This window comes from Equus przewalskii, chromosome 6 (assembly GCF_037783145.1).
Source record: "Equus przewalskii isolate Varuska chromosome 6, EquPr2, whole genome shotgun sequence".
NCBI lineage: Eukaryota > Metazoa > Chordata > Mammalia > Perissodactyla > Equidae > Equus > Equus przewalskii.
Genome location: NC_091836.1, coordinates 47173883 through 47200074, shown reverse-complemented (window position 1 = coordinate 47200074; position 26192 = coordinate 47173883). Strand labels below are relative to the sequence as shown.

The 26192-nt window shown below is 44.9% G+C and overlaps 1 long non-coding RNA gene across 1 annotated transcript; it reads right to left on the bottom strand.

The window, feature by feature from the left end:
• Positions 1-1950: 1950 nt before the first annotated feature.
• On the bottom strand, positions 1951-24805 carry LOC103558041 (uncharacterized). Its single transcript, XR_011541466.1, has 2 exons — positions 24640-24805; positions 1951-3898 (listed from the first exon to the last, which is right to left on the bottom strand). It is a non-coding gene; the product is annotated as an uncharacterized lncRNA (long non-coding RNA).
• Between the last annotated feature and the right edge of the window lie 1387 nt (positions 24806-26192).

Sequence of the window (26192 nt, the reverse complement as noted above, 5' to 3'; positions counted from 1 at the left end):
GAAAAGGAAATAAAAAGCATCCAGACTGGGTAGGAAGATGTAAAACTATCCTCACTTGCATATACTTATCTTGTAAATAGAAAATTCTAAGGAATCCACTTAGAAAACTATTAGAACTGATAATCGAGTATGGCAAATTTGTATAATAGAAGATAAGTATATAAAAATAAATTGTATTATATACACTGCAATGAACAATCTGATAATGAAATTAACAAAATAAATCTACTTACAATAGCATCAAAAGGATTAAAATAGGAATAAATTTAATAAAAGCAGAAAATACTCCAAAAACTGCAAAACGCCATTAAAAAATCCATAAAGATCTACAAGTGTGAAATGACCAATGTTGGTGAGGATGTGAAGAAAAGGAAACCCTTGTCTACTGTCGGTGGGGCTATAAATTGGTGCAGCCACTATTGAAACAGTGTGGGGATCCTTCAAATAATTAAAATAGACCCACCAGGTGAGTCAGCAATTCCGCTTCTGAGTTGTTATCCAAAGAAATGAAAAATGCTAACTCAAAAAGATATATGTACCTCGATATTCTCTGCACCATTATTTACAATAGCCAAGATATGGAAACCACCGAAGTGTCTACCAATAAATAAATGGGTATAAATGTACAACCCAAGCGTTCATCGGCAGATGAATGGATCAACAAAATGTGGTACACACATAGAACAGAAAATTATTCAGCTTTAAAAAGACATGAAATTCTGACACATGCTACAACATGGGTGAACCTTGAGGACATCATGCTAAGTGAAACAAGGTAGTTGGATTTTGAGGTTAACCCAGCCCTGCATCCTTGCAATAAATCCCACCTGGTCATGGTGTGTAGTTCTTTCAGGTTGTTGCTGGATTAGGGACTAGTATTAGCTGAGGTTCTTTGGATCCATACTCACAAAGGAAAGAAGCCTGTAGTTTTTCCTGTGATATTTCTGTCTGATTTTGGTATCAGGATAACACTGACTTCCCAAAAGAGCTTGAAGTGTTGTGTTGATTCTGTTTTGGGGGACAAAAACTGTATGATTCCACTGATAGGAGGTACCTAGAGTAGTCAGATTCATAGAGACATCAGGACACTGGTTGTCAGGGCCTGGTCGTCAAGGGCAAGTGGGCTGTTGTTTAATACAGAGAGTAGCAGTTTTGCAGGATGAAAAGAGTTCTGGAGATTGGTTTCACAATGTCAGTGTACTTCACACTACTGAACTATACACTTAAATAGGGATAAGATGTAACTTTTTTTTCCTTTTTTCTCCCCAAATCCCCCCAGTTCATAGTTGTCTATTTTTTAGTTGTGAGTCCTTCTTGTTGTAGCATGTGGGACACCACCTCAGCATGGCTTGCTGAGCGGTGCCATGTCCACGCCCAGGATCTGAACCAGTGAAACCCTGGGCCACCAAAGTGGAGTGCATGAACTTAACCACTCGGCCACGGGGCCGGCCCTAGATGTAACTTTTATGCAATAAATATAGAAGGTGATCAAAAGGTACACACTTCATGTTATAAAATAAACAAGTCAAGGAGATATAATGTACAGCATGGTGACTATAGTTGATAATACTGAATTGTATATTTAAAAGCTGCTCAGAGAGTAGATCTTAAGAGTTCTCAGCACAAGAAAAGAAATTTATATCTCTGTGTAGTGATGGATGTTAACTAGATTTATTGTGGTACATCTGAAACAAATATAATGTTGCTTGTCAATTATATCTGAAAAAAAAAAAATGAAGTATTGATTCATGCTACATCATGGCATTCCCTGAAAAAATTATACCATGAATGAATTCAAACACAAAGACCACATATTATACAATTTCATTTATATGAAAGTCAACAAATACGGAAATTTATAGACACAAAACAGAGTAGTGGCTGTCTACGGCTGTTGCTTGGAGGAGGATGGTGGGAAGATAGGGTAGTGAAAGGTCAAGGGTAGAGGGATTTCTTTTTTTTTTAAAGATTTTATCTTTTTCCTTTTTCTCCCCAAAGCCCCCCAGTACATAGTTGTATATTCTTCGTTGTGGGTCCACCTAGTTGTGGCATGTGGGATGCTGCCTCAGCGTGGTTTGATGAGCAGTGCCATGTCCGCGCCCAGGATTCGAACCAACGAAACACTGGGCCGCCTGCAGCGGAGTGCGCGAACTTAACCACTCGGCCACGGGGCCAGCCCGGGATTTCTTTTTAATGGATGGAAATATTCTGAAATTGACTGCGGTTACAATTGCACAGTATCTGTCAATATACTGAAGACTAGTGAGTTATACACATTAAAGGGTTCCATTGTATGTGTATTGTTTCTCAAAAAAAAAAAAAGTTCAGGTAAGTGGATAAATGCATTGAGTTTTGCAATTCAAAAGGAGTTTTACATCCCAATCTCTTACTCATATGAATATTTTCCAGCACATCCCACATTGACATAACCTTTTCTTGTTTTTTAGTTATAACAGTCCAAATAGAAATTGAATTACCTTAGGGATACTATAGCCTTTTACATTTCAAAGTTCTTTCAGGATACACTCAAAAAACGATCTAAAGTAAATTTCCCTCCAGGGTAAAACGTACACCTGAGACTTAAATGAACACACCTCACACCTTGTGGTAGACTGAGAAGAGACCCTGCGCCCAGCTAGGGCTGCCGGTTCCAACTTCCCACCAGGGCTGAGGGCTTGGGAGGCCACAGGATTCCTTAAAGTCTGACAGGAGAGGGTGGGGAAGCGCTGGGTGGAAGATCAAAGTTTAGAGTGGAGTCAGACTATTACATATGGGGAGGTGATTTTAAGTGTGTTTGCAAAGAACGGTCACAGTTCCCCGAGTGGCCTCGTAGCAACGCTTTTCAGTGGGAAAATCCCGAGAGATGACCACTTCCAGCTCTGGGTTGGCTCAGAGACTTTATCTCCATCCCCCCGAGGGGCAGGTGGGCGGGGCGACGCCCCACAACCACTCACGACTTCCTGTCGCTCTGTCCACCGGTCGCCTGCCTTTAAAGGCCCCACGGTGCTCTGCCGCGGACTCTGTCGTGCCGTAACCTGTACCGAGTCGTAGGGAGGACGCCGGGGAACCCAGGAGCCCTAGAAATGGTGAGAGTTCAGCCCCGGGATGAGGACTCTGGAGGAGGGGCTGGTGGGAAGCGGCGGGGCGGGCCCGGCCTCCCGCGGTCCCCTCCGGGCTCTGCGGCCCCGAGTCCGCGGTGGCGCCGCTGGGCCCTCAGGCCCCTCCGGCCGCAGCGTGGGGGCGGGGCCGGCAGCCGGGCCCGGGCGTCCTGTGGTCCCTGCGCGCGGCGACTTGGGCCGGAGCGTCTCTGGGCCGCTGTGCCCCCGCAGCCCCGCGTGTCCCAGACGGTGCGGGGCCCGCGGGAGGGTCCGCAGGACAGTCGGGCGTCGGTCTCCGGGGTCCGTGCGCGGAGGGGCTGCGGTCTGTGGGGCCCCAGGGCCTCCTTTCTCCTCGGAGGGGACCCGTTTCCTCCCGAGTTTTCTGAATGTTTGGGGAGCAGGGTCTCCTATCCGCGACCCTGTGCCCCCAGCTCTTCCAGGACCGACAATAAATCCCTGAATTTCCAGATCCCTCCTCACGTTCCTGAACGCCAACTTCCGGTCCCCGGTTCACAGCATCATTATCAACCACAAAGAGACCCGATATTTTAGTTGTTTATCACTTTTCCGTAGTCAGTGGGCGGCTCTTTTAAGAGGGTTTATTCCTCGTTGGTGGATGTTCTTCTTGAGAGAAAGTAGCGCATCCCCCTGGAGGCGCGTGGTGCGAGCTCCTCCCGCCTCTCCTCCAGGCTGCGTCCTGGGCGCCGACGCGCAGCTGGCAGTCCTTTGCTGCAGGTTCCTCTTGAGAAACTTTTCCGGGCGATCTGTCCTGTCAGTGCTGCCCCTCCCTGGGGTGTGTCCTGTAAAATATGTATTCACTTTATTTTAGTTGCAGTTTTTCTATGAATAAAATTTATTTAATCAATACAGCTTGAAAGACAATATAAAATATCTCCAAAGAGGAAAGAAAGAGGTGAGTTTCAGAAACAATAAAACATTACAGGTTTACATTGCTTGATTTAAAAATTGTTTTTCTTTTTTTCCGCCCCGAGCATGTTACTAATATTCCGAGGTCCGTTCTCTTATTTTGGGTGAGTTCAAGTGGATTTCAAGGGCCTAGACCTGAAGTGCTCAAGTGTGATTAACAGTTTATAAAACAATTTCTTGTCAAGGAAATAATTAACACCTCCCCCCACCCCCCTGCAGAAATGCAGTACATTCCTGTGGGGTTTCTTGTTGAGCCAGCAAAATGCAGTAAAATTTTCTTCCCTCATTTCCACATAAACATTGGTTTCAGTGTTTTAGCTGAATTGTTCAAACACTGGATTTGTGTCATTTGAGGTGTCAGTGGTGGTCCAAGAAAACTCCAGTGTGGGCAGAGGCCTGAGGGCAGTGAATCTAGGCTGAGACCCCCTTGGGCCTGCAGAGGGAAGGCCTTGAAGGCCCAGTTGTCCTTCCTGGGGAGCCTCCCCCTGCAGGTGTCCTACTGCTCACACCCCCATGGAAGGAGCCTTTATCCTGAGAGGAGCTACAGAGCCCTGGAAAGCTGGGGGTGCTCCCCTGCTCTGCTGCCTGGCGGTGGCATGCACTGTGGGCTGCTGCTTGCTGGGGAGCTGGGCTGTGAGCTGTGCTGCCCTGTGTTTCATTGTTGACCCACCAACCTCAGTTCCAGGTTCAGCTGAACAGGGTTGGCAGTTTCAAGAATTCACAATCATTTCAGGGCAGGATTTTGGGATTGGGATCTCCTTATTTTATTTTTTAATCTTTTTCTCCTCCCCTGCCCCTCCTCCCTCTCCTTCCTCTCCCCTTCCCCTTCTCCTCCTCCTCCCCCTCCCCAATCCCCTCCTCCCCCTCCCCGTTCCCATCCTCCTCCTGCTGCTTCTCCTCCCCGGAACCCCCCAGCACACAGTTGTCTATTCTAGTTGTGAGTGCCTCTGGTTGTCCTATGTGGGACGCTGCCCCAGCGTGGCTTGAGATTGGTGCCACATCTGCCCCCAGGATCCAAAATGGCAAAACCCCAGGCCAGCAAAGTAGAGTGGTGAACTTAACCACTCCATGGGGCTGGCCCCTGGGGTCTCCTTAAAGTGGTCCTGTTTCAGTGTCTTTGATGGGATTTATCTGTGTGTTAGAGTGAAGCTGTGACAGAGGCTGAGTTGGCCTGACATACCCCAGGGATGGGGTGGCACCAGGGGACTAAGCCCTGTGCAAGAGGAGGGCCATGGTCACCCCTGAAAGAACAGTCAGTTTGAAAAAGAAAAAGAAGAGAGGGGGAAGGGCAGCCAGTAGATAGAGGGTGAGTCCCTAGTCCTGATAGCAGAGGGCTCACCTGGACCCTTTAGTACCCCTGCTGCTGCCTCTACTGTGACAAAGATCCTGACCTTCAGGGCTACGGGGGACAATACCAATGGCACTTTTGTGACACAGCAAACAGATTTGTTCAATCCTGACTTGAGTCCAGGGACCTTAAACTCAGTGAAGCATCCAGTTGTCATCGGGGAGGCTCCTAAACCTTATGGCACTGTTTTGAGGCTCTTGGTAAGAAAAAAATATTTAAATACCAGGGTAGAGAGGATGTCGTTTCCCGCAAAGTATATCCAGTGACCAAGAAAACAAAACTTGGAAGGAGAAGAGGGAGGGAAGAAAAGAGAAAAATACTGAAAGAAAGGTCCACACTTTGAACCAATTGGAAATCCAAAATATACTAAAGGAATTTACACAACAAAACAGATCAAGGTACACTGCCTGGCTTTTGGGCCTCTACAACATAATTCTGAATTACTTTTGCTCTCTGATGTAATGCACTAGTTCAGAAACCTTCAAGCAGTTAGTCAATACTAGGTGTCAATTTACATTTACACCTGGGATCCCACTAAATTTAAGGAAGGTGCCCCTGATGATCTTAGGGTTGTTAATGAATATAATATTGAGGACAAATAGGACAAGTATTTCATCTTTAGCCATCAGAACTATGGTCTTGCCTAAATTCTCTATGGTCATAACACCCGTTGTCCTAAAATATACCATAGTGACCTGAGAAGCTCTGATCCAATGAGCAAGAGTTTAAAATTCAGTGTAGTCTTTGCCACTTACACAGTGGCTTGACAAATTGGGACCCCAGGGACCTTACCCCCAAATCAAGTAGTTAATATGACCCAATGTAAATTATACAGGTCCTTGAAGGACTGAAAACTGTACAAAATCTAGTTAGCGAAGGGTTGGTTTTTCCCAGTGTTTAACAGCCCAATTTTTCCTGTTATTAAACCTGGAAAGAATGATTGACACCTGAAAGTGGTTTACCTCAATCTTGCAGATATGTTTGCACCAGAGAGACCTCTATATGCAGTCTGCAACATTATGGAAATTACTGACAACAACCAATCAGCAACTGATAAACATCCTGCTCTCACAGGTTTGGCTAAGTCTATTCTGTCCAGTCCTGTGTCCACAGCCTCTCAGCTGCACTTGGCCTTCCCTCTGAAGGGACATGATGCCCCTTTACTGGGTTATCCTCGTGGATCTTCCACAGCTGTGCCCTCCCACAGTCATTGCAGGTGGGGTCTGAACTGCATCCTAGTGTCTCCAAGAACACAGGGACAATGTTACATTACTGACATCTCTGAGGACATACAGGACATGTAAATATTGAAAAAAAGGAGCTCATAAAAAGTGGATGGACATTGCCACACATAATGTGAGGCCCTGACAACTTTTTTTAATTTCTGGAAATTATTTGATAATCCGTGACCTGCTCCTTCTCTGACACCATGAAGAAATAGCTATTGTTCCTCTCAGCACCCACAACATCTGCTAGGTTCTCTTGATGTTTGGGAGGCAGTATATTCCTTGTTTACCAATTTTACTTGAGCCTCTTTGTGCTGTAACTTGCTAATTTGCCACCTGAGTGGGCACTCCTACCACAAAGGTCTGGAGACTCTCTTCAAATTGTCATACAGCAAACAGTCCTGTTAGTGCCATCAGAGGTAGAGCCATTAAAGAGGCCCCCAGTGACCTTCTGTCACTCCTTCTGGGGTGCCCATGGTGGCCTTAAGTTGCCCATAGGTTTCTGATGCAAGAACCAGCCCTAGGCCCCACACTATATGCCATTAGAGCTGCAATGACCTTTACTTACAAGGCTATCCTGACAGTAGATGGCCCTGAGCATGGGACCCTCTATCCAGCAGTCGATATTGCCTTGGAACTTGGAAACAGCACCCCAAGAGCTCAGCATGACTACTGAGACCTCCTAGAGATATGATGGAGCCAAACTTGGGCCCTCTGAGATATCCTCTTTGCAGAACTGTGCTCTCAGTCCCTGGGCAGGTACCTTGGTGTTGGAAAAGATCATCTCCCCTTTTGACCCCCAGGCTCCCTGGGGAGCTCCTTAGGACTCCCTGAGAGAAAAGCAATGAGAGTTCATGGACTTTAAGGACAACAGCACCTCATTCGTAGATGATGGAGCTCAGGCAGAGTTGCTTTTCCTTTCCTAATTGTACCTCTGATGAAGGACTGGACACAGAGATCATCACACTGACCATACATCAAGCAGTCATCTTAGCACTGAGGAACAACTGGCTCCACCTGCAGACGTTACAGACCATGGCTGACTCCCTGAGGAGCTCCTTTGTGGTAAAAGAACTCCGGGGATCTCTTGCCTCACAGTTACCTACAATAGAAGTCACAGTAACACTTGTCTCTACACTCACGAAGGCCACACACAAAGCCTCACCAGGACACTCCTTATCCAGGTGGGAGTTGCAGACACTACTGATAGTAACGAAGGCACTCATTTCACTTCTCAGAATATACAATGCTGGGCTCTTAACAAGACATTCAATGGAAGTTTCTTCTCTCTTCCAAATCTCAGGCTGCAGGCCTCAGAGAGCACCATTATGGCCTTTCGAAAAATGTTCAAACTAATGGAACAAAAGATGGTCTGTTTCTGTCATCAGTCAGTGATCAGGGGTGAATGTTAATATGCCTGTCTTTACCTTTTTTTTCGTAGTTGACTTTTCTTTTTATTAGGGTCAGTTTTAGGTTTACAGGAAACTTGATCAGAAAGTACAGAGATTTCCCACATAACCCTCTACCTCCATTCAGTTTGCCCTATGTTTTATATCTTGTATCACTGTCATACAGTTGTCACATTTGTTAAGCTAATTTGATGCATGAAAGTTCATAGTTTTCATTAGTGTTGACTGTGTTATACAATCCCTGGGCTTTGGCTAATGTCAAATGACATGTCTGCATCATTTCTGTGTCATATGGAACACTGGAAGTGTCCTAAAAATCTCCTGTGCTCCACCATTCATTCATCCCTCCCTTCCACCCCTAGATCCCTGGAAACCAATGATCTTCCAGTGTCTTATACTTTTATCTTTTCCAGAATGTCACATGCTTGGAATCACACAGTGTGTAGCCTTGTCATATTGGCTTCTTTCATTAGCAATACTATTTTAAAGTTTCTGCATGTCTTTTTGGGTTGATAACTTCATTTGTATTCATCACTGAAGGATATTTTATCCTATGGAAGTACCAGTGATTGTTTACCCATTCAGTTACTGAAATTACCTTGATTACATCTAGGTCTTGAAAATTAGAAAGCTCCTAAAAACATTCACATGTAGGGATTTTTGTGAACATCAGTTTTCAACTCATTTGGGTTAAGTTTGAAGAACATGATCACTGTATCACATGCTAAAAGCAGGCTTTGTTTTCAGAAACTGCCTTTCTTCAAAAGTAGGCATCCCATTCTCCATTCCTACCAGCAACGAGTGAAGGTTCCTGTTGCTCTCCATTTCATCACTGTTCAGTGTTGAAAGTGCTTTTAATTTCAGCCATTGTAATAAGTGTCTGGTGATATCTCATTCTTCTTTTATTTGCAATTTCCTAGTGACATTTGATTTTGAGCATGTGCTTATTTATCATCTATGTGTCTTTGTTGAAGTGTGTGTTCAGATCTTTTGCTCATTTTAACTTGGTTGTTTGTATTCTTTTTTGTTGAGTTTTAGGAGTTCTTTAGATGTTTGGGTACCAGTCCTTTAAACGATAAGTAATTTCCAAAGATTATCTGTAGTCTGTGCCTTGTATTTTCATTCACGTAACACTGTGTTTCACTGATCAAATGATTTTCATTTTAAGGAAGTCAATCTAATTCTTTTCTATCTTGGATCTTGCTTTGTGTGTTGTATCTAAAAATTAATCACCAAACGCAAGGTCATCTAGATTTTCTCCTGTGTTATCTTTTAGGAGTGTTATGATTTTACATTTATACTAAGATCTATGATTCATTTTCTTTCTTTTTTTTTTGTTAGGAAGATTGTCCCTGAGCTAACATCTGTGCCAGTCTTCCTCTATTGTTTATGTGGGACACCACCACAGCATGGTTTAGTGAGTGATGCACAGGTCCAGACCCGGGATTTGAACCCAAGAATCCTGGGCCGCCAAAGTGGAGCATGTAAATTTAACCACTATGCCACTGGGCAAGCCCAATTCATTTTCAACTAATTTTTGACAAAAGTGTAAAAGTGTAAAGATTCTTTTCTTTTTGGCATGTGAGTGGCCAGTTTTTCTGGCATTATTTGTTGAAAAGGCTATGTTTTCCCATTGAATTGCCTTTGGTCCTTTGTGTGGATCTGTAGAGAATAGGATTTTGTATATTAACATTTTACCTTTTAACCTTCCTCTACTCTCTTCTTAGTTCAAGGGGTGTTCTTTGTTATTGGGGATTCTCTGAGATTTTCTCCATAGACAATCTTGTGCCAGAAGGACAGTTTAATTTCCTACTTCCCAGTCTATGTACATTTTATTTCCTTTTTGTGTCTAGTTGCATTAACTAATTATTCCAGTACAAGGTTGACTAGGAGTGATGTGAAGGAACATCCTTGCCTTCCTCCTGATGTTAGTAAAAAGCATCTAGTTCTTTCAGTGCAGTTCACTAATACTGAACAAGAGCCCAGCTGATATAGAGGGAGGTGTGGGCAGAGGGGAAGCATTCTCCAGTCCAGTGATTTGGTCTCAATCTGTTAGTGAGCCTGTGTCCCTGGGCTTGACCTTCTGTGATGTAATAAGAAAGATGTTTGATCTTTGTCCTCAGTTCCTAGCAAAAACCTCTTGAAGTCCTTGGAATTACTTGAGTGAGAAGGGTGATACAGTGTCTTCTGTTTTAATGAGGTAACTCTGGGCCAGCTCCTAGATGGCTTCAGGATGGGGGTTGGACACAAGAAACACTAAGCCTTGATTAGAGGCTTAGAACTACTCCCAGCCCCTGTGTGAAGGAGAGGGGCTAGAGACTGAGTTAATCACCAATGGCTGATGATTTAATAAATTGTGCCTATGTAGCAAACCCTCAATCAAAACCCTTAAAGACAGAATTCAGAGATTTTCTGGGTTGGTGAACACATGCAGGTGCTGGGAGGGTGGAGTGTCCAGAGAGGATGTGGAATCTCTGCCGCCCCCTCCGCCTCCACTCCCCTCACCCATACCATGACTCTACTTTGCCCTATGTATCAAAACCTTTAGTCTTTTCTTGAGTTGTATTCTTTATAGTAAACCAGTAATAGTAATTAAAGCACTTTGCTGAGGTCTCAGAATTGTTCAGTAAATTACCAAATGTAATGAAGTGTTGAGAGAATCAATGAATTTGTAGACAGCTGAGTAGAAATGTTGGTAGCCTGGGAACCCCATTGTGGTTGGTATCTAAAAAAGGGGCGGTTTGTGGGACTGAGCTCTTACCCCATGGAGTCTGATGTGAACTCTGGGTGGTTACTGTTAGAAGTGAACTGAACTGTTGGACACCTCTTTGGTGATGTAGAGTTGGAGAACTGGCATTGTAAGAGCCACCAAATATTTGATGTCAGGAGGGGAAAAATCCCCTCATCTTCACAATTGCCCCACCTTTGAGAAGAGAAAAATCTAGAAGAGGCTCAAGTTGGCTATTTCCCTCCCCCAAGGTCAGTTTGGCTCTTGGACAATCCAAGTCAGTTACACTCTTGTTAGATAGATTGTTTTTAGGGCATGCCATATTAAGAATAGAATATTTTGGGTATACTTTTAAATGGCTACTTTTTTGTGTCTCTCTCTATCTAGTTGTGGAGACAGTGGTTTACCCTGTGACCTCAATTCTCTGATGGAAGAGTTGTCGACTTCAAGTTTCTTGGGTGTTTGCTTCTGAGGACTGGAACCTAGGTTTAAGCTCCTTACATGACAGACCAGAAACCTGAAGTCTCTGACTCTTTTTTTCCTGACTTTTATTGAGAAAAAAACTGACACATATGACTGTATAAATTTAAGCTGTACCACATAATGGTTTGATTTACACATATGGTGAAATGCCTTCCACAGTAGGTCAGCTAACATCCATCTTCTCGTATAGATACAATACAAGAAAGAAGAAAAGAGTAATGTTCTTGTGATGAGCACCCTTAGGATTTACTCTCTTAACAGGTTTCCTGTGTATCTACAGCAGTGTTAGCTGTAGTTGTCATGTTGTACATTACATCCCTAGTACTTATTTATCTTATAACTAGAAGTTTGTAGCTTCTGATTACGTTCCCCTAATCGCCTCCCCTCACCTCTGGTAAACAAAATCTGATTTCTTTTTCTATGAGTTTGTTTTTGTTGTTGTTTTTTTTAGATTCCATATATAAGTGGGATCATAATGTATTTGTCTTTGTCTGTCTGACTTATTTCACTAGCATAATGGCTTCAAGTTTCATCCATGTTTTCACAAATTGTAGGATTTCGTTGTTTTTTATGGCTGACTCATACTCCATGATCTATATAAATATACCACAACTTGTGTATCCATTCATCCATTCATGGATGCATATCTTCTCTATGGTAGGTAGGGGCCTCAGTGAATGAGGATGTCAACATTGATATCATTGTTTTCCCACCATCTAATACATGGATGTAAACACTGGACAGCAATACCAAAAGTCCTGCATTCTTGAGATTAACAGTAAAGATTCTCCATAAAGATAAAGGCATAGACAGAGTGCATCTTCATTTTAGCCGTGGTTAAACCTTTCACTGCATGTGCTATTTGATCACAATCCAGATACATGGGTATCTGGAACTCGAGACTGCCATTGCTTTGGGCCATGGTATTGGTGGTATTTATGTTTCTGTTTAACTCAGTAGAAAGGATTTGAATTTGCCTTTTGATTTAGCACATCATTTTGCTGCTATTCAGACTGACACAATTTGTACCCCATGAAACCTTTGAGTTTCTCCCAGTTTGAGGAAGGGTTCTGGTCATCTGCACAGTTGTAGCCCATCATGGGTTTTCCTCTAAGAAGAATGATATCTGTGCAAGTTCAGTGTGATTTCCTGGTTAAAACACTAAAAAGCTGTGAATGTTTAGAGGGTAATGATCTAAGCAATGACTGAGGTGACCTGTAGACAGACACACAGTATCATTTTGAGTAATATCCCATATGCTGGCAAAGGAGGTAAATTTGACATCCTCAAACTGGGAAATTTCCAATGCCCCCCCCCCCCCTTTTTTTTTGGTGAGGAAGATTGGCCCTGAGCTAACATCTGTTGCCAATCTCCCTCTTTTTGCTTGAGGAAGATTGTCGCTGAGCTAACATCTGTGCCAATCAATCTTCCTCTATTTTATGTGGGGTGCCACCAAAGGGTGGTTTGATGAGCTGTGCTAGGTCCATGCCTGGGCTCCAAACCCAAGAATCAGGCTGCCTGAAGTGTAGCACATAAACTTAACCACTACGCCAGCAGGCCAGCCCTCCAATGCCTTTTTATAAGAGGAGTAGCTGGGAGGTTTTTGTTTCCATGATGCACAAAGACTCCAAATCCCATTTTTACTGTTTTCAGGGATCATTTCCATATGTTTACATTTCCAGGAGATGTTACGGAAGAGAGGGTAAAATGTGACAGCTTTGGGCTGGCCCCATGGCCAAGTGGTTAAGTTCGTGTGCTCCACTTTGGTGGCCCAGGGTTTCGCTGGTTCGGATCCTGGGTGTGGACATTGCACTGCTCCTCAAGCCATGGTGAGGTGGCATCCCACATAGCACAACCAGAAGGACCTACAACTGGATTATAAACCTATGTACTGGGGGTCTTTGGGGAGAAGACGAAGAAGAAAAAAAAAGAAGAGGATTGACAACAGATGTTAGCTCAGGTGCCAATCTTTAAAAAACAAACAAACAAACAAACAAAATGACAGCTTTTGTTTTACTAAACAAGGGAAATCCAAACGTGTTCCTTTTTTTCAGTGCTATTTATGTTTTCCTAGGAGTGTAGAGATTATGTGATGTGATGATTATTAGTATCTCATTTGATCCCCTGTGCCCATCCTTCCTTCCATGATACAAAGAAAGTTAAGCAAAAGGTCTTACCCAAATTCACAGAACTCATAGCAGAGGAATCTCTCAGTTTTGAAGACATAATGGGCACTGTCAAAAATTTCAAAATCACAAGAACACTACAAGGTTTATATAATGGTGCACTCTTACAAATGTGGCATCAAAGTTTCCAAACAGGACCCATAAGGGGACATGGTGTTCCACTTATAAAACATTCTAGAAAAGGCAAAGGCATAGAAACCTAAGAGATGAGTTCTTAAGGGTGGGAGGGTTCAGTACAAATGTGTACCATGAGAGTGTTCCCTTGGGGTGTTGGAGTGTTCTCCATCCTGATGGTGGTGTAACTATACATTTGTGAAAACTCACAACTGCTCTTAAAATATTATGTGTCTATACTAAACTCAATTAATAGAAAACAACACAAATGTGTTCACATGGTAGGAGAATGTTAAACTCTCCTGAACTTTGCTACGTGTGCAACACTTCCTTCCACCACCTTGGGTTCCTTCTTACAAAGAACTGGCAGGACTGGGGAAGAAGGACACAGGCCACTATAGACTTTTCCTGGCACTCAGTCTGAAGTTAGAAAGCTCCCTCTAGGGCTACACCTGCCCTCGTGTCCTTCACTTAACTGGAGAGAAAGTGATAGGGCTCCCGGCCTCCATCTTTGAGTGACACCAGGTTTCTCAGTTTGTATCCTGGGAATGCGGTGGTCTGAAACATAAAGGTGCATCTGACACCTCTCCATGTGGGATCTGCCTGGGTGCATCCTCATCTAACCCTTGGGCATCGAAATCCTGTCTTCCCAGAGCAGGTCTTGAGGCCGTTTCCAGCTCTTGAGTTCCCCATTTCAAGCCTACTCTGTGCCTCCTTGCTGGGAAACATGTTTAAATGCAACACCTGTCCACTCTGGAAATGTTCTCTGTTGTGTTGATCTTAGAATCAAAAGAGCCAGTTATTTTACCAGTAAAATGAGTTTATGTGGGAATAACAGAGGAAGTACAACTAAGGACATGCAAACTGTGATGAACCATAGGCAGATAGAGAGAACACAACAGACAAGTTTGCTCTTATAGAGGACAGGAGGAGGCTGGGAGGGGCTGTTTGGAACAGAAGTCCATGGAAGGAGAATGAGAGTTCAGGGTGATGACAGTGGTTGAATGTGGTGGTTTCTCATTGGCTGGGCTGTTGCTCTGTAAGGAGAAAATCTTTCCTCTTACTGTGGTCTGTAATGTAAGCTTCCTGTTGGAAAATGGGACACTTCTTCCTGTTTGGGTCTGCAAGTTATGGTGAGTAGTAGTTCATAAGATCTCTCCCTTTAGGGCTTCTTGACTCCATTTTAAATGAGATTTCCTGAGTTTGTTTTCATATTTGCAACCCCAGATGACTGTGAGGTGAGGCAATGGCAGAATCCAGAACCCATGTCATGAGACACAGGCCCCTCAAACACAATACTCACCTCTGTCACATAAACTTCAGCTCTGCACCAACAAGCACAGTTCCACAATAGTCTCGATACCACCAATAATGTCAAAGAGATGCTCTGCCTTGTCCGAGCTCTGGGAGTCCCTCAGGCACCTGGCTGTACCTAAATCACTCTCCCTGAGATCTTTGGAACATTCCACCCTGTGGTTTCAGTGGCTCACGTGCTGACCATGCCTGGCTCCCTCACCTCAGAACCCACCTCCAGAGTGAGTTTGGAGCCTACTCACCAAGGCTGGTGCTTATTTTTTCTGGATCAGGACTCACCCTGCAAAGTTCCAGCCCCAAGGTCTGTGGGAAATGGCGATCTCAGCCAGACTCTCTGCAGTCAGGGGACCCCTTGCTTCACATGGCTCCCAGAATGCAATGGGCACCCCTCCAAAGGAAATGGCAGAAATGGCAGTGGATTTCCACATCTTCTGAAGTGCGTAAGTGCAGGAGGTTGTGGCCCTCTCTCCTTTGCTGGAGGCCATGCCTACTGTTTCTTTGAGGGAAGAGGCAGAAATGAGCTAAGCCATGTCCCAGTGTGCTCTTCCAAGAACTTCCAGTGTTTTCCTGGGTCCCCATGGTGATGTCTCTGTGGCTGGGAGACCTGGAGTCTGAGGTCCCCAGGCCTCCACCTTCTTGTCAGTGAATGTTTCAGGGCAGGACACTGATCAAGGCCTCAATGAGGGTGGCATATAGGGCAGACCTGTGTGTGGTTTGCACACAGGGGAGACCTCATGGGGTGATGGATCCCAGACCGTGGAGACCACAGCAGAGGACACGGCAGCTGGGTGAGGATGCACAGACCTTTGCTGTCCACACTGAGCTTCCACTGGGAAAGCAAAGTGAGGAAGGGGCACGTGGTGAGGGGCGTGTTCTTTCCAACAAATAATGCCAGAAAAACTAGCCATCCACCTGCAAAAAGAGAATCTAGTCACATTGAAAAACTGAGACTTTACATTTTTCACAAAATTTAATTCAAAATGAATCACAGATCTTAGTATAAAATGTAAAACTATAACACTCCTAAAAGATAAAAAACAAGAAAACCTAGGTGACCTTGGGTTCGGTGATTAATTTCTAGATACACCACCAAGAGCAAGATCCGAGGTAGAAAAAGATAAGTTTGCCTTCATTAAAATGAAAATCTTCCACTTCGTGAAACAGTGTTGAAAATAAAAACGGAAGCCACAAACTGGCAGAAAATCTTTGAAAATCACCTAACAAACGACTGGTACCCAAAACAAAAAGACAGACAACTCGGTTAAAACTGGGCAAAAGATTTGAACACTCACTTCATCAATGACATACAAATGCTAAATAAGCACACGAAAACATGCTCAAAATCATATGGAACTATGAAAGTGAAAATAAAAGAAAAATGAAATATCACCAGATACTTATCACAATGGCTGAAATTAAAAACACTGAGAACACAAAAGGATGGTGTAGGTGGAGAGCAAGAGGAACCCTCATTCGTTGCAGGAGGGAATGGAGAATGGTACGCCTGCTTTGAGAGAGAGGCAGTTTCTTAAAAGTAACTCTACACTTACCATACAATGCAGCAATCATGTTGTTGGAATTCACCCAAATGAGCTGAAACCTGATGATCACAAAATCCCTACACGTGAATGTTTATAGGAGCTTTATGCACAATGGTCAAGACCTAGATGTAACCAAGATAAGTTCAATAGGGAATGGATAAACAATCACTGGTTTCAGTGATGAGTAGAAAGGAGGTTACCAAGTGAAAAAGACATAGAGAAACTTTAAAATCATATTGCTACGTTAAAGAAGCCAGTATGACAAGGCTACACACTGTGTGATTACAAACATGACATTCTGGAAAAAATGGAAGTATAAGACACTGAAAGATCATTGGTTGCCAGGGGCGTGCGGGGTGGAAGGGAGGGAAGAATGAATAGGGGAGCACAGGAGATTTTTAGGACAGTGCAAGTGTTCCATATGATGCAGAAATGATGAAGACATGTCATCTGACATTAGTCAAAGCCCAGAGATTGTACAACACAGAGTCAACACTAATATAAACTATGAACTTTCATGCATCAAATTAGCTCATCAAATGTAACAAATATACCTCAGCAATACAAGATATAAAATATAGGGCAAACTGTGTGGAGGCAGAGGGGTTATGGGGGAAATCTCTGTACTTCCCTATCAAGTTTTCTGCAAATGTGAAACTGCTCTTAAAAAAAAGTAAAGTTGGGCCAGCTCCGGCTGAGTGGTTAAGTTTGCACGCTTCGCTTCGGCGGCCCGGGGTTTCGCCGGTTTCGATCCTGGGCACGGACATGGCACTGCTCATTAGGCCACGTCGAGGCGGTGTCCCACGTGCCGCAACTAGAGGGACCCACAACTAGAATATACAACTATGTACTTGGGGGATTTGGGGACAAAAAGCAGAAAAAAAAAATGAAGATTGGCAACAGGTGTTAGCTCAGGTGCCAATCTTTAATAAAAAAAAGTAGTCTACTAGGAAAAAAAGATAAAGACAGACACACTAATATTCATCCCTGTTGACTGACTGATGACAGAAACAGACCATCTTTCATTCAATTAATTTGACCTTATTTCAACAAGCCATAATGCTGCTCTCTGAGGCCACCTGAGGCCAGGGTCTTGTACTTCCGTTTTTTCCATCCTGAGACTTGGAAGAGAGGAGGAACTTCCATTGAACGCCTTGTTAAGAGCCCAGCACTGTATATTCTGAGAAGTGAAATGAGTGCCTTCATTACTATCAGTAGTGTCTGCAGCTCCCACGTGGAAGAATGTCCTGGAAAGGCTTTGTATGTGGCCTTTGTATGTGTAGAGACAAGTGTTACTTTGATTTCTATTGAAGGTAACTGTGAGGCAAGAGAGCCCCAGAGTTCTTTTACCACAAAGGGGCAACTCTCAGGGAACTGTCCATAGTCTGTGATGTCTGCAGCTGGAACCCATTGTTGGTCGGTGCTAAGATGACTGCTTGATGTATGGCCAGTTATGATGACCCATGGGTCCAGTCCTTCATCAGAGATGTCCCAAGTAAGACATGAGAAGCAGCAACTCTGCCTGAGCTCCATCATGTACACATGTGGTCATGTCATCCCTAAAGCCTATGAACTCCCATTGCTTTTCTCTCAGGGAATCATAAAGATGTCCCCAGGGACCCTGGGGGTCTGGGAAAGGGGTGACCTGCTTCAACACCATGGCACCTGGCAGGAAACTGAGGATAGGGTAGCCCACCCTATCCTGCAAATAGGCTATCCCAGAGGGTCCAGGTTTGGCTCCATCATGTCTCCAGGGGTTCTTATTAGCCATGTTGAGCTCTTGGAGTGCTGTTCCCAGGTCCCAAGTTTAAATGGACTGCTCGATAGATGGTCCCATGTGCAGAGCCATCTACTGTCAGGAGAGGCTAATAAGTAGAGGTCATTGCAGCTCTAATGGCATATAGTGTGGGGCCTGGGGCAGGTTCTTGCATCAGAAGCCTATGGACAACTTAAGGCAACCACAGGTACCCCAGGAGGCATGACAGAAGGTCACTGAGGCCTCCATAGTGAAGGAGCCTCAGAGGATACTAACAGGATTATTTGCTGTAAGACAGTATGAAGAGAGTCTCCAGCTTTCTGTACTGGGGATGCCCACTCAAGGCGGCAAATTTGTAAGTATCAGCACAAATGTGGTCAAGTAAAACTTGTAAACAAGGAACATATTGCCTCCCAAACATTAAGAGAACCTAGTAGATGTTTTGAGTGCTGAGAGGAACAATAGCTATTTCTTCATGGTCTCAGAGAAAGAGTGGGTCTCAGATTAGGAAACGATTTCCAGAAATTTAACAAAGTTTTCAGGGCCTCACATCACATGTGTGGCAATGTCTCATCCAATTCTGTGAGCTCCTTTTTTCAATATTTGTATGTCCTGAATGTCCTCAGAGGAGATGTCATTAATGTAATGTCATACCTGTGTTCTTGGAGAAACCAGGATGCAGTTCAGACCCCACCTGCAGTGACTGTGGGAGGGCACAGCTGTGGAAGATCCACGAGGATAACCCAGTAAAGGGGCATCATGTCCCTTCAGAGGGAAGGCCAAATGCAGCTGAGACGCTGTGGACACAGGACTGGACGGAACAGACTCAGCCAAACCTGTGAGAGCAGGGTATTTATCAACTGCTGATTGGCTGTGGTCAGTAATTTCCAGACTGTGGGGACTGGGTACAGGGGTCTGTGTGGAGCAACCACAGCCTCGAGTTGAGGTGAACCACTCTGAGGTGTTAGTCATTCTTTCCAGGTTTCATAAAACAGGAAAAAATGGGCTGTTAAAAGAAGCACTGGGAAACAATAGCCAACACATGGAAGCAACCTAAGTGCCCATCAACAGACGAATGGATAAAGAAGATGTGGTACATATATTCAATGGAATACTACTCAGCTGCAAAACAGAACAAAATCATTCCATTTGCAATAACATGGATGGCCCTTGAGGGAATTATGTTAAGTGAAATAAGCCAGCTAGAGAAGGAGAATCTGTGTATGACTCCACTCATATGAGGAATTTAAAAATGTGGACTAAGAACAGTTTAGTGGATACCAGGGGAAAGGTGGGGTGGGGGGGTGGGCACAAAGGGTGAAGTGGTGTATAACGTACAACTGAAATTTCACAAGATTGTAACCTATCATTAACTCAATAAAAAAAAAAAGAAAATCAAAGCTACTTTCACATATAAAGCTGGTAAAAGATCTATTAACGTAATAAAGCTAACTTTCATATGAAAAAAAAAAAGAAAGAAAAGAAGCACTGGGAATAATCGACCCTTCACTAACTAGGGTTTCTGTACAGTTCTCAATCCTTCAAGGCCCTGGGTTATGTACATGGGCCATACTAACTACTTTCTTTGTCAGGTAAGGTCACTGGAGTTCCAATTTGTCAAGCCAATTTTTAAGTGGCAAAGACTTCATTTAATTTTTTTTTTTAATTTTTCTTTTTTCTCTCCAAAGCCCCCTGGTACATAGTTGTGTGTATTTAGTTGTGGGTCCTTCTAGTTGTGGCATGTGGAACGCCACCTCAGCATGGGTTGACGAGAGGTGCCATGTCCAGGATTCGAAACCCTGGGCCTCGGAAGGGGAGCGCATGAACTTAACCACTCGGCCACGGGGCCAGCCCCGACTTCATTTAATTTTAATTCTTGCTCATTGGATCAGAGCTTCCCAGCTCACTACGAGATATCTTACTACAAATGGGTGTGATGATGATGGAGAATTTAGGCAAAACCATAGTTCTGATGGCTAAAGATGAAATATTTGTGCTATTGGTTCCCTTTGTTATATTCATTAACACCCCTAAGATCATCAAGTACACCTCTCTCAAATTTAGTGGGATCCTAGGAATAACAGTAATATGACACCTGGTGTTGATTAACTGCTTGAAGGTTTCTGGATTAGTGCATTACATCAGAGAGCAAAATTAATTCAGAACTATGTTGTAGAGGCCCAAAAGCCAAGCAGTGTACCTCTATCTGTTTTGCTGTGTAAATTCCTTTAGTATATTTTGGATTTCCAATTGGGTCAAATTGTGGACCTTTGTTTGAGTATTTTATCTATGTTTCCTTCCTCCTGATCTTTCCTGTTTTCTCTTCTTCCTAATGGGATACACTTCAGGAGAGGGAGTGCCTCTCTACCCTGGTATTTACAACTTTTTTTCTACACAAGAGCCTCAAAACAGTGGTATCAGGGTGAGGAGCCTGCTATGTGAGAAGTGGTTGCTTTATAGGGTTTAAACCCTGGGCTTAAGTCAAGTTTGAACTAACATCTTGTGCTAGAGGGGTGCCAGGGGTGTTGTCCCCTCTAAACCAGAAGGTCAAGGTCTTTGTGGGAGTAGAGGCAGGGGCAGCAGCAGAGGTACTGAAGGGACCTGGGGAGCCCTCTGCTATTAGGAGTGTGAACTCACCCTGCCACCTACTGTCTCCCTTTCCTCCTCTCTTCTCCTTTTATAAATGACTGCTCTTTTAGGAGTGACCATCTGATGGGCCCTCCTCATGCACAGGGTATAGTCCCTGTCTACCCCCACCCCTGGGGTATATCAGGTCACACAGGTCCTGTCACAGCTTCACTCTAACACACAGATAAATCCTGACAAAGACACTGACCCAGGACTCATTTAAGGAGGCCCCAATAACATACTCCTGCTCCCAAATGCCTATAAATTCTTTTTTTTTTTAAAACATGGTCACCTGAGTTAACAACTGTCGCAAATCTTCTTCTTTTTTTTCTGCTTTATCTCCCCAAATCTACTCCCGCACACAGTTGTATATCTTAGATGCAGGTCCTTCTAGTTGTGGCATGCGGGACGCCACCTCAATGTGGCCTGACGAGCGATGCCCTGTCCGCGCCCAGAATCCGAACCAGTGAAACCCTGGGCCACCGCAGCGGAGCGCACAAAGTTAACCACTCGGCCACAAGGCCAGCCCCTATAAATTCTTGAAACTGTTAACTTTGTTCAGCTCAACCTAGAACTGAGGTTGGTGGGTCAACAATGCAAGATGGGGCAGCACAGCTCACAGCCCAGCTCCCCAGTGGGCAGCAGCCCACAGCGCATGCCACCACCAGGCAGCACAGCAGGGGAGCAAGTCAGAGCAAGAGAAGACAGACCCATGGGTGGGGTCATGTCTGGACATGCGGCTCAGGGCGCCAACTGCCATGGTCACCTGCAGAGGGGTGTTTCCCTTGTTGAGACTCAGACCCGTGTGGCACAGACACACATACACACACAGAGGGTAGGAAAAGGCTTAGGACTCACATAACAGAGGTCTGAGGGGAGGGCAGGGCCGGGCTCTCAAGCAGCTCTCACAGGGCTCAGAAAGCAAAGAATGCAGCCTGGCCTGGGGCTTCACTGGGCCTGGGGGTGGGGCCGGGGCAAGAGCTCTGCACACAGGCAGGGGCTGGGGTGGTGGGAATCTCCTGCCTGCTCTAGAGGAGAGAGCACCCAGGCTTCCTCCTCAGCTTGTCCAGGTGGGGGCACAAGGGGAAGAGGGTGGGTGAGGCTTAAGCTGTGAGCAGTCACCCAGCATGTGGAGTCTGACTGCTCATTATGAGGACAGATGTGGGTAGGAAAATATGCACTTGCGATTACTTGTTTTTATATAAAGAAACACTAACAGCAGGCTCAGAACATAATCAAAACTGCATTTGGCAGTGGCTGGAGTAACAGTGCAGGAGGGGACCAGGATATGTTGGCAGTGAGTCTGCTTAGGTTAGACTTTGCTGTCTTACAGATTCATTTCAAATAAACAGAGAAATTTATATTCCTTAATTTTAACTCTTATACATAGGACACCATTCTAAGATTTAATTTCTGTAAAGACTAACATTTACAAAAGTGTAAACGATACAAAATAAAATTTTCAAATCTCTAACTAAAAGAACATGTGGTATCCTAGTTTGTCCTTCCTCTATCTTACACTGCGGGTATTTTCAAGCATAAGTGGCATATTACAACGCCATCATGTTCTGAGTTTGAATATTTAAGTGAATTGGATTCTGAAAGATTTACATAAGCTTTCAGAAGTTCTCCTCACATCACTTAATATAGAATTTCAACTGCTTTAACCTTTTAAATATCTACGTTCTCTAGAAACATGCACATAGAAAAACTGACAAAGATGAAAAAAACTTTCTTGCATTCCTCACATCCTATTGTCAATCAACTTACAGTCTCAGGGTCCAAGTGCTAAGGGAAACTAGACCCAAAGGGCTGCACTAGTCCATCGATAAAGGAATCCAAAGGGAAGAAACACAAATACTGGAATCATCTCAAATGAGCAGCTTGTTTCCCACAGGACAGAAGGAAAGCCACAGTCAGAAGGTTCCGTGTACCTGACTCTCCTGGTGGAGACAGAGCCCTGGAGGGGGTCAGTCCCTGGAGAAGGAGGGGAGGGCACCTGAGCAGCCACAGGAAGGAGCTCTGGGAGCCCCACACACCCTCCTCTCCCCAGGGAACAGTGCACATGCTCCCTCTCTCAGGCTCCATTCTCACCGTGAGGAAACTCAGCTGGATCCAGTTTAAGGTTCTGACTCAGATGGACCCCCCAGATTAATGGGCCCTAATCCAGGACCCAGAGCTCCTGACTCTCACAGACTTTCTCAGTGTAAACAAATTACTCTGAGTGCACCCACACTGTGGAGGCAAAACTCCAATTATGTCTAGAAACAGGCCCAAGGAATCCACAGTGACAACCTCAGAAAGGGCATCACTCCCCACCCCATGAGCACGTGCACCCCCAGCTTTCCAGGGCTCTGCAGCTCCTCTCAGGATAAAGGCTCCTTCCATGGGGGTGTGAGCAGTAGGACACCTGCAGGGGGAGGTTCCCCAGAAAGAACAGCTGGGCCTTCAAGGCCTTCCCTCTGCAGGCCCAAGGGCCTTAGCTTAGATTCACTGCCCTCAGGCCTCTGCCCCCACTGGAGTTTATTGGGGCCACCATGGATATTTTAAATACACAAACCCAGTGTCTGAACCATCCAGCTAAAGCATTCAAACTACCTTCTATGTGGAAATGAGAGAAGAAAATTGTATGGCAATTTACTGGCTTAACAAAAAACTCCACAAAAATGTATTGAATTCTGGGAAAAAAAATGATGTTAATATGGTATTATTTACATGACAGCAAATTTTTCTTATAAGCTATTGATCATACTTGAACACTTCAGGTCTGCTAGTCTAAGCCCTAGAAATCTGTTTGAACTCACCCAAGATAAATAAACAGACCTCAGAATCTTACTCCCCACGATGGGAGGAAAAAAGTGAAAGAAGAATTTAGTACATGCAATGTAGAACTGGTACTTCTTTTTCCTGAAATTCACCTCTTTCTTCCCTCTTTGGAAATATTTTATATTGTGTTTCAAGTCATATTGATTAAATAAATTTTTTTCATTGAAAAACTGACACCAAAATAAAGTGAATAAATCTTTTAAAGGTGACTAACCCAGGTAGGGACAGTGCTGACAGGACAGATCATCCAGGAAAGTTTCTCAAGAGGAACCTGCACCCAGAGGACCTCCCACAGGATGTCTGTGCCCAGGAAGATCCTGGGGGAGACGCACGAGGATTTCATACAACGTTCTTCAAGGTGGTTATAGGCTGGGTTTTCTCTCATGTAAAATATCCGCACGCACCAAATAAATCTTTTTTAAAAAGTCATCCATTGACGGTGAGAGAACGTTAAATTAAAATAATGAATGTTTCAAATCCAACAAGGAGGACAAACAGTCGATTATGATGCTGTGAATCAGAAGCAGGAAGCTGGCCTTTGGGAATTCGGGGAGAAGTTGGGAATTTAGGGATTTATTGGCAGCCCCAGGAAGACCTAGGCTGCGGGGAGAGTCGTGGATTTGAGATTCTGCTCCCCAAATACATGGAAAATTCAGAAGAAAATGGGTGTCCCCTGGGGAGAAAGGAGGCCCTGGGGACCCACAGACCGCAGCCCCTCCGAGCACGGACCCCGGAGCCCGAGGCCCGACTGTCCTGATGACCCTCCCGCGGGCCCCCCCCGCGGGTCCCGCACCGTCTGGGACACGCGGGGCTGCGGGCGCGCAGGGACCACAGACGCTCCGGCCCCAAGTGGCCTCGCGCAGGGACCACAGGACGCCCGGCGCCCGGCTGCCGGCCCCGCCCCCACGCTGTGGCAGAAGGGGCCTGAGGGCCGAGCGGCGCCACCGAGCACTCAGGGCCGCAGACCCAGGAGGGGACCGCGGGAGGCCGGACCCGCCCCGCCGCTTCCCACCAGCCCCTCCTCCCGCGTCCTACCCCCGGGGCCGCACACTCACCATTTCTAGGGCTCCTGGGTCCCCAGGTATCATCCCTACGACTCCCGCAGTCCCTGCAAGTCACAACTCAACGGAACCACCTGGAGCGTTTAACGGCGGGGAGACGCAGTTCCCTGCGCGGCTGGAGCAGGAGCAATTTCCGGGGGGTTGGCGCTTTGCCCCACCCACCTGCCCCGGCGCCGCCTCTGATTGGACAGTTCGCAAGACTCACCCCCTTGTGTCTGAGTGACAGCCCCTGAGTCTAGGTGTCTGAGCAGAACGCCAGCCAGAACTCGTCCTCTGCAGTGATATTTGCATTGAAAGGTAGTGCTGGCAGGGGACTCAGGGGACTGTGATCCTTCTTTACAAACACACAACGGGAGGTCACCTCACCATATGCAATAATTAGCGTCTTCATTTTGATCTTTGTTGACAACTGGAGTCTGACATAGTTTTGCCACACAGGTCCACAGACACAGATATTGTGACCAGGGAACTAGGCAAAGAAAAGGGTACAGAGGATCTGATAAAAATTAACATTGTCTGTTAAGTGTTTGCAGATGGAAAGGTTCAGGAAGAGCCTAACCACTGAAGGTTTCCACAAGCAAGCTGGCTGAAGCCAGTTCTAGCAGCTTCAAACCGTTCCTAAGTGAACTGAAGTGAACCGTCCCTACTATAATCTTATTAACATTTTAAATTCTCCTCCTCTGGGAGGGACCAAGCAGCCATTTCTAGATCATGTGATATATGTAGGTAGAAGCATGTGGCATCTACCCATAAGCCTTAAAGGAACATGACTGTTAGGCAACAAAACCTGATCTCCTGCTTCGTCCTTAACTGAATATTCATGAACTGTACTTTGATCTCACAATAAAAGGACCCCCAAACCCTTGTTTGAGGAGACACTTATTTGGGAGAAATCCGTGGTATTCTCCATTGCTTGTGCAAGTAATAGTTTCTTCACTACTTCTGCCTTTGTTGTGCTTTTTGGCTCTGCTCTCACCAGGAGGTGAGCCCATTGTGTTAAGTTACAATATCAGGGATGCATTAGGTGGGCATCCTTCCAACACTTCAGATTCCGAATAAGATCACTGAGAGTAAAAACAAGCCATTATTTCAAAAGAAAATGACTTCTGAGTATTCAGAATGGTTACCTTAAGAAAATGTTTCTGACATGAAAATATTTGTGTCTCATGGGAAATATAAGGAGAGACTCCTTCTCACACTGGTTTAATCACTGTCTGTGGTCAGAATGCACCCCTTACTTGTGGTTACACTATTTAACCCATGTATACTGAGACATCAGAAAACTGGTCTTCATCTAATAATCATCTCCCTGATTGGTGAGTCTATGATACTAGAGAGTAATGTTCATTCTGACAATGTTGGAATCACTACATGACAGACATCCTCTCTCTACAGGATGCACGGATACCCTTTCTGACCATTTCCTCTCCCAATTCCCTGAGGAAACTGTCACCTTTGATATCACCTGAGTCAAACAGCCCCACCCAAGTCCACCTGAACTTCAGCAATAACTTCACCACACCCAGGGACAGAGAGGCCATCTGACA